Genomic DNA, 14,166 nt, shown 5'->3' on the forward strand with positions numbered 1-14,166 from the left:
GTTCACTGAGGAGACTACCACTGAACACGGCGGAGGGTGTGTATAGAAGTACTCATAGTCTTTAGCGGGGACAAAGTACTTCCTCTCTACACCTCTGGCAGTGGGAGGGATGGAGGCCGGGGTTTGCCATATGGCATTAGCGTTAGCCTGGATCGTATGAATAATGGGCAACGCCATCCGGGATGGGGCATCATCACTATCTCCTCAGCCTGTAGGTCCATATTCCGTGCCACCCTACGCAACAAGTCTTGGTGGGCATGGAGGTCTATTGGAGGTGGGCCTGAGGCTGTTGTACCCGCCACCGCCTCATCTGGGGAGGATGAGGAGGACGCCTCGGGGTAAAGGATCCATATGAGGGTCCGGCTCCAAGGGTCCCTGATGTGCCAGATCCCCTGCACCGGGGTCTGGGGCCTGCGTGGGTGTTGGCACTGGAGCCTCCATGCCCCCTGGGGGAGGACGGGAGATGGTGGCCTTAGGAACCCTGGGGTCAGAGTGTGCCGAGCGAGAGGCCGCTGGTGGAGCCCCTTGAGCTTGGTGATATGCCCATGGGGTCCAGAAAGACCAATGTGCAGGGTCCTGTCTAGGGTCCTCTGCCCCCTCCTGCCAATGACCCAAGTCGTCTGTAGCCTGTCCCTGAGCAGGGTATGCTGATTGGGAAGCCCCTTCCGACGAGCGAGACGCCGATCTTGAGGGCCAGGGCGGGGCCGAGCGTGGTTGCATGGGCTCGTTCTGGTATGGTGCCAAGCGGTGCCAGTCCACAGGCGAGCGGTCTCTGTGCAGTGCCGGTGAGCGGTACCGGGATTGAGAACGGTGCTGATGGCCATGCCGGTACCAGGATCCAGATCTGGATCACGAAGACAAAGACTGTCTGCAGACTCGGTGCCGGGAGCAGCCTCGTGAACGGGAGCGGCGCTCATACCGGTGCCGGGAACTGCGTCTGGACTCCGACCGGTACCGATGCTCAGGTCGGTGCCGAGAAGTAGACCGGTACCGAGAGGAAGATCTGGGCTGCAAGTACGACCGGCGCTGAGATGAAGATCGGTGCTGGGACTGCGAGCGGCGTCAGGACCCGCTCCGAGACTGGGAGTGGTGCCGCGAGTCCACGCTCGGAGATGGAGGGCGTATCAGGGCAGGCTTGCCCCTGGATTGCACAGTACGAAGGGCATGCAGTGCCGTAGGCTGAGATGGCGCTGGCTCCGTGAGGGTGATGAGGTCTTTCGCCGTTGCAAAAGTCTCCAGTGTAGAAGGGAGACAGGGCTCAACCACAGGATGAGGCGGTGAGCCAGTCCGCATCAGACTCAACGGCCCTGCACCCGGTGCCGGAGTCAACGGTGTTGACGATGCCTGCACCCTGTGGCGCGCCGAAGCCGGACACGGCTCTACCACCGGTACAGGGGGAGCCGGTGCCTGTTGGACGGCAGCGTCCTGGGTCTTGCGGGGTCTTTTATGTCCCAGAGACAGGGAATGGCGCCGAGGGGCTTGCGGAGGACACGGTGCCAAGGGAGGATGGTGCCGTGGGGCCTTATCCGCGTCTGCTCGTGGTGCAGTACCGGAGGGTGCCACTGGGGCGCTGCGCACCGAGGCACTCAGTGCCGGAACCTGGCACGCCGAAGGAGGATCTGGGCTAAGTGCTGCCTCCATAAGGAGCTGCTTAAGTCTAAAGTCCCGCTCCTTTTTGGTCCTGGGCCTGAAAGTCTTACAGATCTTACACTTGTCCGTCTGGTGAGACTCCCCCAAACACTTCAGACAAAAGTCTTGAGGGTCTCCCGTTGGCATAGGCTTAGCACAGGTCGCGCATGGCTTAAAGCCAGGAGCCTTGGGCATGAGCCCGGCTGCGCGCGGGGGGAAAAGGGGGGATAATAGCCCCCTTAACCCCCGCTAACTATTTATAACTAACTACTCTACAAACTATTAACAACAAACTACTAATCTAAAGAATATAACCAACAACTATCTACAAGAACTAACGAGTAAAGCTAGGGAGAGTGGAGAACATCTATGCCGCGCTCCACAGTTCCAACGACCGTCATGGGCGGTAAGAAGGAACTGAGGGGGCGCTGGGTCGGCTGGGGTATATATCCAGCGCCATGAAGGCGCCACTCCAGGGGGCTCCACAGCCGACCCACCGGGTGTTGCTAGGGTAGAAAATTCTCCGACAATCGTGCACGTGGCGCGCGCACACCTAATTGGAATCGATATGAGCAAGCACTCGAAGAAGAACTTGAGCTTCTGTCTCTTGGTCGATTTTAAGTTCCCCCCACCCCTTTATATGAGCCTCTGAACTCTTATCAGTGTGAGATTGTGTTTTATAAGGGAGTGGGGGAACATGACAACTTTTCAGGTCCTCCAACCCCAGTGGCTGATTCTTCACCTGTTGCTCTGAGCTCTGTTGAAGGAGCCTTCTCAGCTGCTCCAGGCTGGCATTGGTCCAGGCTCAGCGACATTTCTCAATCAGGGGCTTTATGGATTACGGAGGAATGAAAAGAATATGAAACACCATGGAGACAGAGAAAGCTGCAGCAGGTTAATTTAAAGTCAGGTTTTAAAGGAGTTTAGGTGACTGGTGCAAACCCCTGCGTGAATGCTCTTAGTTTTGGTTGGATAAGCTTACTGCAGTTTAGCTTAGACTGATTCCTAAATGAATTTAAGCTAAAACAATGTCTGTTTTAACATGAAATAAGAATATTCATGTTGGTGTTAAGTATCAGAGGGGTAGGCGTGTTAGTCTGAATCTGTAAAAAGCAACAGAGGGTCCTGTGGCACCTTTGAGACTAACAGAAGTATTGGGAGCATAAGCTTTCGTGGGTCAGAAGTGAGGTTCTGACCCACGAAAGCTTATGCTCCCAGTACTTCTGTTAGTCTCAAAGGTGCCACAGGACCCTCTGTTGCTTTTTACATGTTGGTGTTGGCACTGGTCTAATTATATTGTTTTGAATTCACACCTCTAGTTAAGTCATTGCTGCTCTGCCATACAGAGAAGGCCAGGAAAAGAGAGGGTTAGTCTATATCCAAATGGGAACTAAAAGAATGAAATATGCTGTAATTCACAACTTTTACTAGGTGAGTAACAGGGAAGGTGGGGAAACTCATTTCAGAATAAAATTATAATTTTATTATATTAAATTTACCAGTTTAAGTTATGTAATTGAAATAGGACATCCTTAATCAAATTAAGAGCATCCACTCAGACTTCTACAGAAATAACTGAAGGTGTGAATTACAACCAATATGCTCATTTTTGTTCCACTTTGTGTGTAGACAAGCCCAGATAGACTCAGGCTAAACTGTCATAAGTAAATTGATAAAAGTGTATCCCCAAGGGAGTTTGCACTAATTTAAAAAACGAGTTTTAGTTAGACCAGTGCAACTTCTGTGCCTAGACCAGCTCTGACACTTCTGATTTTTGTTCATGTCTGTTTAACCTGAATATGCACTTGGCAGAAAAGTTCTCTGTAAAAGATTCCATCCTCGGACTCTTCAATGAAGGGCTGCAAAAGTGCCTGATCCACATTTCTGAGACATCTGATAAGTTTTCCAACAAAATCAGGAAAGATGAGATTTGACATTTGTGAGATTTCTAAAATCAAGCAAATAAATAAAAAATAATAAAAAAAAACTCCACTTTGGTTATGGGGTCAAGAGACCCCTTCCAGGCCATCATTATTCACCAGAAAGAAGTAAAAACAGGAAAAAGAACAGGAGTACTTGTGGCACCTTAGAGACTAACAAATTTATTAGAGCATAAGCTTTCGTGGACTACAGCCCACTTCTTCGGATGCATATAGAGTGGAATAAATATTGAGGAGATATATATATACACACATACAGAGAGCATGTGTATATAAATCTCCTCAATATTTATTCCACTCTATATGCCCGTTTCCCAAAGCTGAGAACAGTCATGAGCAAAACTGAGCATAAGGAAATATTTAACATAAAAATTTGAATGATAATTGGAATTAAATGCTTTATTACCTATCTCCCCCACCAAACAAACCCCCCACAATTCTGCAATCCTGAAAGGAAATTTGATTTAAAAAAACTCTCACTAGTTAAAAAGGGAAGTGAAAGAAGCAATTCAAAAGGCATTTATATTAAAAATGGCAAAATGGGAAAGCTGAAAGTAATGAGTAAAAAACAACAATTAGAAAATTTTGACAATAAAGGAAGCTAAAAGTATCGGGGAAAAAAATCTAGGTCCAGTTGCGTTAATGACAATAAAAAGGAATTCTTTAAATATGTCAGGAACAAACAAATTCCTAATCTATAGGGATGGGGAAATTACCTATCATGATGCAGAAAAAGCAGAATTAGCCAAATATTTTTCTGGAAAGAAGCAGGATGATGTATTCATAACTCACAGTGATAATGGAATACTCTTTATCAGTAACTAGTGAGGATGTTAAACAGCAACCACGAAAGTTAAATGTTTTTATATCTGCAGGCCAGGGTAACTTGCACCCAAGAGTATTCAAAGAATTGTCCAAGGAGCTCTTTGAACCATTATTGTTGATTTTTAATGCATCTTCGAACAATGGGAAAATTCCAGCGAACTGAAAAAATTAATGTGGATATATTTATAAAGGATAAATAAGATGACCCAGGTAACTATGAGCCACGCCAACACTGATCCCAGGGAAAATCATGGAAAGACTGACAAGGTATGTAATCAGTAAAGAATTAGAGGATGGCAATGTCAGTTGACATGGTTTTGGGAAAAACAGGCTTGTCAAACAAAAGGAAGATTGGTTTTGAGGAAATCACAAGTTTGATTGACAACATACTAGGAGGTGTCAATATCCCACAGACCTGATGGGAAGGTGACAGACTGAAGTTGTGACCCAAACTCTCTCAAAAAAACCTGTTTTCTGAAAATAGCAAAAAACAAACCAACCCTCATACCGCTTATCAAAGTACTCTTGATCCCAAGTCACCATGTCCCACTCACCTCAGATGCAAACATTGTCTAGATTAGAAGGTTGCACTGGTTTAACTCAAATTGATCTTGTGAAACTGGTGCAAACACACTTGAATTGGTCAACCTTGTGTATATAGATTTAGGTTAATTTGATCATTAGTTTTTAAATCAATCCAGTTAAGCCAGTACGATTTTCTAGCATAGATGAAACCTCTCTCTGTACAAAATGTAGGAGAAATTGGCAGTAGAAAAGAAATTTAGAGGAAGCTACAGGAGAGTCAAAACCAGGTGGATAATGAAAAGCACATTGAACCCTGACGACAGGGTCAGCTGAGGTGACATCTTCAAAGATGCTTTACAGGCACAATTAATAATAAATGACCCACCAAGAGCCCCCAAGCCCCTGCCCCTGTCCACCTTTTTCCCCCCAAGGCCTCAGCCCCCATTAGTTCCTAGAATCATAGAAGATTAGGGTTGGAAGAGACCGCAGGAGGTCATCTAGTCCAACCCCCTGCTCAAAGCAGGACTAACACCAATTAAATCATCCCAGCCAGGGCTTTGTCAAGCCGGGCCTTAAAAACCTCTAAGGATGGAGATTCCACCACCTCCCTAGGTAACCCATTCCAGTGCTTCTTATGTTCACCCTCCTAGTGAAATAGTATTTCCTAATATCCAACCTAGACCTCCCACACTGCAACTTGAGGCCATTGCTTCTTGTTCTGTCATCTGCCACCACTGGGAATAGCTGAGCTCCATCCTCTTTGGAACGCCCCTTCAGGTACTTGAAGGCTGCTATCAAATCCTCCCTCACTCTTTTCTTCTGTAGACTAAATAACCCCAGTTCCCTCAGCCTCTCCTCATAAGTCATGTGCTCTAGCCCCCTAATAATTTTTGTTGCCCTCCACTGGACTCTCTCCAATTTGTCCACATCCCTTCTGTAGTGGGGGGGACAAAAACTGGACACAATACTCCAGGTGTGGCCTCAACAGTGCCAAATAGAGGGGAATAATCACTTCCCTCGATCTGCTGGCAATGCTCCTACTAAGAGAGCCCAATATGTCGTTGGCCTTCTTGGCAACAAGGGCACACTGCAGACTCATATCCAACTTCTCATCCACTGTAATACAACCAGCTCTCCTGGACTGCTTTCCACCTCATATTAGCCTCCCAGGGGATCCTGCCCATCAGTTCCCTAAGGGAGTCTAAGTCTGCTTTTCTGAAGTCCAGGGTCCGTATTCTGCTGCTCTCCTTTCTTTTTTTGGTCAGGATCCTGAACTCAACCATCTCATGGTCACTGCTGCTTAGGTTGCCACCCACTTCTATTTCCCTTACCAATTCTTCCCTGTTTGTAAGCAGCTGGTCAAGAGGAGCACAACACTTAGTGGGGGTGCTGAGAGCCATTGAACCAAACTGTAAACCCTGAATATGATGGAAACCACTTCACATCAGGGAATGCAGGAGCACCCCCAGCACCCATGAAATGTAGGGTTGCCAACTTTCTAATGGCAGAAAACCAAACACCCCTGCCCTGTCCCTTCCCAAAGGCCCCACCTCTGCCCTGCCCCTTCTCCCAGGCCCCACCCCCACTCACTCCATCCCCCCTCCCTCTGTCGCTCGCTCTCCCCTGCCCTCACTCGCTCATTTTCACAAGGCTGGGGCAGGGGTTGGAGTGCAGGAGGGAGTGAGAACTCCAGCCGGGGGTGTGGGCTCTGGGGTGGGGCTGGGGATGAGGGGTTTGGGGTGCAGAAGGAGCTCTGGGCTGGGGCCGAGGGGTTTGGAGTGTGGGAGGGGGCTCAGGGCTGGGGCAGGGGATTGGGGTGCAGGAGAGGATATGGGCTCTGGGCTGGGGATGCAGGCTCTGGGGTGGGGCCAGAAATGAGGGGTACAGGGTGCAAGAGGGGGCTCTGCACTGGGACAGGGTGTTGGGGCACAGGAGGGGGTGAGGGCTCCTGCTGGGGGAGCGGGCTCTGGGATGAGGGGTTTGGGATGTAGAAGGGGGCTCCCAGTTGGGGCCAAGGGGTTCGGAGTGCAGGAGGGGGCTCAGAGCTGGGACAGAGGATTGGGGTGCAGAAAGGGGCTTGGGGTGCATGCTCCGGGAGGAAGTTTGGGTGCATGCGGGGGTTCTGAGCTGGGGCAGGGGGTTGAGGTGCGGAAGGGGGCTCAGGGTGCGGGCTCCAGACGGTTTTGACCTCAGGCAGCTCCCAGGAAGCAGTGACATGTCCCTCCAGCTCCTAGGCAGAGGGATGACCAGCGGGCTCCACACGCTGCCCCCACCCGCAGGAGCCATCCCTGCAGCTCCCATTGGCCGCGGTTCCCAGTCAATGAGGGCAGCGCCTGCGGGTCGGGATAGCTGGCCGCTCGTTCACCTAGGAGCCAAACATGCCAGCTGCTTCCAGGGAGCCGCGCAGAGCTGGTCATGGAGCCTGCCAGCCCGCTGTGGCCAATCAGAATTTTAATGGCCCAGGCAGCGGTGCTGACCGAAGCCACCAGGGTCCCTTTTTGACCGAGTGTTCTGGTCAAAAACTGGATGCCTGGCAACCCTAATGAAATGAGGTACAGAGACAGGATTCCGAAGATTGCACAGCAAATCAGTAGCTGAGCTGAAAATAGAACCCAGGAATCCTGATTCCCTGTCTCATCCCCACAAGCACGCTGGCCAGCCCATACACATGCTCCAACCCCCTAGATTACCCACTGCCAGAGCCAGTACCAACAATAAAGACAGAGAAATAATCCAAGGGAATCTAGACATATTAAAAACATAAGCAGAAAAAGAATGAGATTTCTCTAGTCCAGACATGGAAAATAATACAAACCTCAGCTGTGCAGTGGAGAGAGATGCCTAGGATGGCAGGGAGAGGGCAGCAAATCTAGACATTTCCAGTGGGATAGTGCAAACAGCAATCCTGGAGGTGCCTCCACAAAGGAAGATGGGCCCTGTCTATGGCCTCTTGGCTCTAAGCATTTCAAGCCCTAAAAGACAGAGAAATTCAGGGAAGAGTCAGGGGACTATAGAAACACTCAGGGGCTGGAGGGGTCGAGTTCTGCAATGAGACTCCATGAGCTAAATCCAGTATGCTCAGTAAAGCCAAGATGACAGGGGGCTATTGAGAAACAAGCTTCAGGGGTCAGAGATATAAGCTGCCGGGGAAGGAGAACAGTCTGGGGCAACAAGGTGCCACTGAGCCAAAGGAAAGGTGCTCAGGAGCCCTCCCCTGGTGCTGAGGGGTATGTGGGCCTGGGGAGCCCACTCCCTGAGGGAAGGGCCTGGAGCCCTAGCACATAGAAAAGTAGGAGCTAAGGAGCCCTAGGAATGGAATAGTCCTGCCCTGGATCCAGGGTGATTTGCTCCCCCACCCATCTCTGGGCCACTCCCCTTGGACAGACATCTTCTCCACCCGGGCTGGGGTGATTCTACCAGGCAGCCAGCTGCCTCCCTCCCCCAGGTAAAGATAAAACGTCAGCCCTGAACTGCCCTGAGGGGAACTGCCTCCTGGGCCAGCCAAGGGAGGGATGGCTGTTTCCTCAGCTCTGTCTGCCCCTTACATTTTGGTAGAAATTTTGGGGGAGGGGGTCAGGATGATATGGAGCCCCCTGGCTAAGGTACAGCCAGGAGGATACTGGGGCAAGCGCCCTGGAGCTCCTCACCTGCTGGCCCACCATGCAGCCAGCTGGCGGGGAGGGGCGGCTGGAAAAATTGAACTTAGGGTTAATTTTCAGGAGTTTCAGCCATTCCCCCTTGTACACCAGCTGCTCGGAACTGAGCCCACCTGCCCCAGCCCCCCGACACTCCCCCTTAGGAGCTGCTGCACCTCAGGGCTTGGCAGGCTGCACACCAGGGTCAAAGGGGGCACCCAGCCCCTCGAGGGCAGGAGAAAGGGGGTTGTCTCGTGCCCCAGGCCCTCTGGATGTAGCATACAGAGGGGTGCCACCTCTGAGGAGCCACAACAGCCCCAGGGGATCCCGACACCATAAGACAGCACCTGCTGATTTCCCAGGCCAGCTACCTCAAACGATCATGGGGAAACCTGGACAGGTGGCACAAGGCTTCCCCACACCCAGTCCCCCAACTCCGCCTCTCCCTCAGCCCCATGGATCTAGAACACAAGTCCCTACACCCAGCCCCTTACTCCTCACACCCCCTCTTACCCCCATATCTAGCCTCCACAGTCCTCAAAGTCTCTATGCAATCTCCAGACCCACTCCCCAACAGACAGCCCCTCACAAACTTAGCTACCCCAAAATCAAATCCTCTCCTACCACTCCCTTCCTCTCTATTAGAAAAAACAGCTCAGAGCCAGTTACTAATCTCCCAAATAAAAAAAAAAAATATATATATATATATATATATAAATGGTGAGATTGGGGGCACCATTTGCGGGATACTGGGGGGAAAATAATACAAGACTTTACTCTAAAAATGTGCAAGGAAATACAAGAGGTACCAAATGTGTAAGGAGAGATCAGCTTATCCCTGTAACCCCTATGCCTTCTTCACTATGAAGGAGTACAAATTCCAGTGGGGAGCAGGCATCTGTCCTTTCAGGGTATCAGTAGAGGGATCTTCCCCTCTGTGCCTTGGTTCAGACCCAGACATCCCGCCCAGCATCTGTGCTGGCATAAAGAAGCCCCCTGCCAGGCTCACATCTGCTTGTGTCTGCCCATCAAAGGGTACTTCCCCATGTAGGTTTGGCACAGCAGAGGCCCCTGCTGCTTCCATGGCATCTCTTTCTGGGGAAGGTGAAGCAGTTGCTGATCTAAAGGCAGTTGCAAACTGGCCTCTCCAGATCCTTGTTCCCCACACATTCCTGCCACCCCCAAATTCTTCAGCTGGCAGGACAGGGGGTGGCAGGAAGAACCACATACACAATTTCATGTTTTGAATGGTGGTGAGGGCAGGCAGGGTAGAGAGCGCCCGTTTCCTCAGCATTAGAGAGATGGCCCATTCATGCCTAAATGCGGGGGGGGATAGAATCCACCCCTCCCACCCAAGCTGAAGCAGGGGACTAGCTGCAAAGCAGAGGGAGAGGGAGGCATGATCACTAAGCTGGGGAGAGAGGTAGATACACTGTAGGGTAGGGATAGGGTCCAGAGTGACCTAGACAAATTGGAGGATTGGGCCAAAAGAAATCTGATGAGGTTCAACAAGGACAAGTGTACAGTCCTACACTTAGGAAGGAAGAATCCCATGCACCGCTACAGGCTGGGGACCGACTGGCTAAGCAGCAGTTCTGCATAAAAGGACTTGTGGATTACAGTGGACGAGAAGCTGGATATGAGTCAGCAGTGTGCCCTTGTTTCCAAGAAGACCAACGGCATATTGGACTGTATTAGTAGAAGCATTGCCAGCAGATCGAGGGAAGTGATTATTCCCCTCTATTCAACACTGGTGAGGCCACACCTGGAGTATTGCGTCCAGTTTTGGTCTCCCCACTACAGAAGGGATGTGGACAAATAGGAGAGAGTCCAGCAGATGGCAACAAAAATGATTAGGGGGCTGGGGCACATAACTTATGAGGAGAGGCTGAGGGAGCTGCGGTTATTTAGTCTGCAGAAGAGAAGAGTGAGAGGGGATTTGATAGCAGCCTTCAACTACCTCAAGGGGGGTTCCAAAGAGGATGGAGCTTAGCTGTTCTCAGTGGTAGCAGATGACAGAACAAGAAGCAATGGCCTCAAGTTGCAGTGTGGGAGGTCTAGGTTGGATATTAGGAAACACTATTTCACTAGGAGGGTGAACATAAGAAGCACTGGAACGGGTTACCTAGGGAGGTGGTGGAATCTCCATCCTTAGAAGCCGCTGCTTCCGGGAGCCTTTTAACAGTGGATTGGACTAGATTACTTCCTGAGGTCTCTTCCAACCTTAATTGTGACAGTGCACCCCATAAGGCTTTATAGAATTATGCTTATGAATGTATATATGACATCATTAGAATATGTTTTATGCTACATATGCCAAATAACATATCTCTGTAAAGGTTATGATCTACTGAATCTATTAATTCTATTTGTATGCATGTATCATTTTTGTATTTGAAATTATGAATATTGGTTGTGTACTGGCTTGATTTTTAAGTAGCCTTTGTAAAGCATTTGGTCAGCTTCTTGAGAAAGGAATGTGCATATTAAGTGCCCAGTCAAGAAGCACTTAAGGGACAATGAATCTTGGAAGGCTCCAATCCACATAAGATGTCTACATGAGTACGTTCAAGGTAGCAGGTAAGCAATGGCTGCTGCCTGTAAAAACTGAGTCATGCATGGACATGTGACTTGCCCATGTGACTCCAAAACTCCATCTTGGAGCTGGACTTTGCATGGGGCGGGGCAGGTCTCCACCTATAAGAGAAAGTCTACTTAAACCCCTGGGAGACCCCTCCATTTTGTCTTCAGCTGGCTAAAGAGATCCCCCCAAGGATACCTGAAAGAAACTGGAAGAAAGGACAGTTACTACAGGGGGTGGGAGTGATTGCTGGACCCAGACTAGGAAGAGATAGTCTGTAAAAGGAAGCTTACTGGAATTCCTCTAAGGGTGAGGTTTTTATCTGTACTCAGTTTTCTTACTGTATTAGACTCAGACTTGCGTGTTTTATTTTATTTTACTTGGTAATTCACTTTGTTCTGTCTGTTACTACTTGGAACCACTTAAATCCTACTTTCTGTATTTAATAAAATCACTTTTTATTTATTAATCAACCCAGAGTATATATTAATACCTGGGGGGGGGGGGGAAACAGCTGTGCATATCTCTCTATCAGTGTTATAGAGGGCGAACAATGTATGAGTTTACCCTGTATAACCCCCTGGAGAAAGCTTTATACAGGGTAAAACAGATTTATTTGGGGTTTGGACCCCATTGGGAGTTGGGCATCTGAGTGTTAAAGACAGGAACACTTCTTAAGTTGCTTTCAGTTAAGTCTGCAGCTTTGGGGCACATGGTTCAGACCCTGGGTCTGTGTTGGAGCAGACTGGCTTGTCTGGCTCAACAAGACAGGGTGCTGGAGTCCCAAGCTGGCAGGGAAAGCAGGGGCAGAAGTAGTCTTGGCACATCAGTTGGCAGTTCCCAAGGGGGTTTCTGTGATCCAACCCATCACACTAATATTCTATGATTCATGTGCAACCCAACCAGCCCTTATCAAGTCTGATGCAGAGAGACACCACCCTACACACACCCCACAACCTCCCTTGGCCACTGAAATCCAAGACAAATTTGGTTTTATCTTTTTGAGGGACACCTTGAAACACATCAGCACAATTTGCTCTTGAAAAGGATCCCCACTGGTGTGGTTTGTGGGGACAGAGAAGGTAACCCCTCCCTCCCCCCAAACCACATAAATACCCACCATAAGGAAACCAAATCCAGTTGGTGGCTTTCATTGAAGGAGACTCCGACTTGTCAACCTGTTGGTCTCCCTCACTCTTGATCTCCCTGAATCCCCCACCCCAACTTTTCCTGACAATTCCTACACCACCTTGATTCAGCCCCTGCTGCTGCCTTTCCCATCCCTGTGGAGCTAGAGAAGGATTTTGCAGCACTTGGCTAATGACTCCTAATGTCCCATCTCTGAAGAAGTGTGTGGTTGTAATTGGCAGCTGAAGCCAAGGCACAGATGCATTGCAGGAGGCTTCTGCAAAACCTCATGCTGGGGAGCAACTGGCAGCCCTCACCACAATCCCAGTGCTTCCCAATGGGCCTTTCAAAGCAGAGGTGGAGGGAGTTGGCAAAGCAAAGGGAAAAACCACCCCCTGGAGAAAGTAGCATCCCCAAATATGGGGAGGTTGGGCTGGTGAATACGTGGATCCCAAGGGCCCAGCATCCAAAGTAGGACCATCCCACACTTGGTGTGACTGATAACTCCAAGATAATGCCAGGTACTGGAATGCCAAAGCTGGCTATGAATGCCTTGAGCCTACTGCTGGGCTGGAGAGATATTCCAGGGTTTCTTCTTAACTTTTTTCTCCTGTGTAACCCCAGATGTGAAGGGCCTGTCTATAATAGACAAAATGGGGTTACAATAAACCAATGTTCAAGAAGCTTTGAACTTGTAATGCTGGTACAGCCCTTCTGTCCCCAGAGGTAGGACTAGAAACTAGGTCTTCCAATCCCCTTCCGGAGATCTCCCAACTTCTCTTCCAGAGCAGGGAATACAGTCCAGGAGTCCTCCTAGTCCCTGATAATCTACCCAGGGCCCCTTTTTTGAATCTGCCTTTCTGTGGGAAAGAACGGGGTTAAAAAAACAAAGACATTTAAATTAAAACTTATAAGAGTGCTCAGCACTTATCTAACTTTTGCCATCTATACCGTGACTTACAAACCTTAACTAATTAATTAATCTTCACATACTCCGTGAGTATAAAATTCAAAGTCTCAGTGACTGAGCAGGAAAATAAAAAGCCTGGCGTTTGGGTGAAGTGTGGAGGAAAACCCTGATCTTGTCTGCTAATTAGAGACAGGTGATAAAGTTCCCAGCAACATTTTAATTCTGTACTGAGCAGTTCTCGTTCATTTTTAATTTTAAGTGATACAAGAAGTCTATGATAATTTTTTCTACCAATTGCTTTTTGGGAAATAATATTTTTTAAACAGGGTCTTAAAATTTGTTCCCTTTGAAAATAAATAAAATGGAAAAAAGTTCTGAGAGGTTGTAATTTCCCCCTATAAAACCCACTGTGCTCTAAAATCTTCTCAAGTTCACAGTGCAGCCCCTGGGGAGGAGTGGATCAGAACAATGGGAGAGTGCCAAGGAGACCAGGTCCATCACTGACACTTAGATCTGGTCTACACTTAAAATTTAGGTCGACAGAGCTGTGGCACTCAGGGAAGTGAAAAGTCCATGCTCCTTAATGCTGTAGCTATGCTGACCTATTGCCCGGTGTAGACATAGCTAGATCAATGGAAGAATGTTTCCATCAACCTAGCTAGTGCCACTCAAGGAAGTGGTGTTCCTACAGCAAAGGAAAAACTCCTTCCATAGCTGTAGGCTGTGTCCAGGCTACGGGATTGTGCTGGCACAGCTACGGCACCAGGTTATGCCACTATAGTCCCCGTAGTGTAGACATGACCTTAGCAAAATAGGATGATTAATACCAAGGTAAAGCAGACAGAAACTTTAGATTTAGGATCTCACTCTAAACAGTGGCATAGAGCAGGGGTGGACAAACTTTTTAGCGTGAGGGCCACATCTGGGTATGGAAATTGTTTGGCGGGTCATGAATGCTCACGAAATTGGGGGTTGGAGGGCGGGAGGGCTCTG

The sequence above is a fragment of the Malaclemys terrapin genome, chromosome 1 (genome assembly GCF_027887155.1).
Source record: "Malaclemys terrapin pileata isolate rMalTer1 chromosome 1, rMalTer1.hap1, whole genome shotgun sequence".
NCBI lineage: Eukaryota > Metazoa > Chordata > Testudines > Emydidae > Malaclemys > Malaclemys terrapin.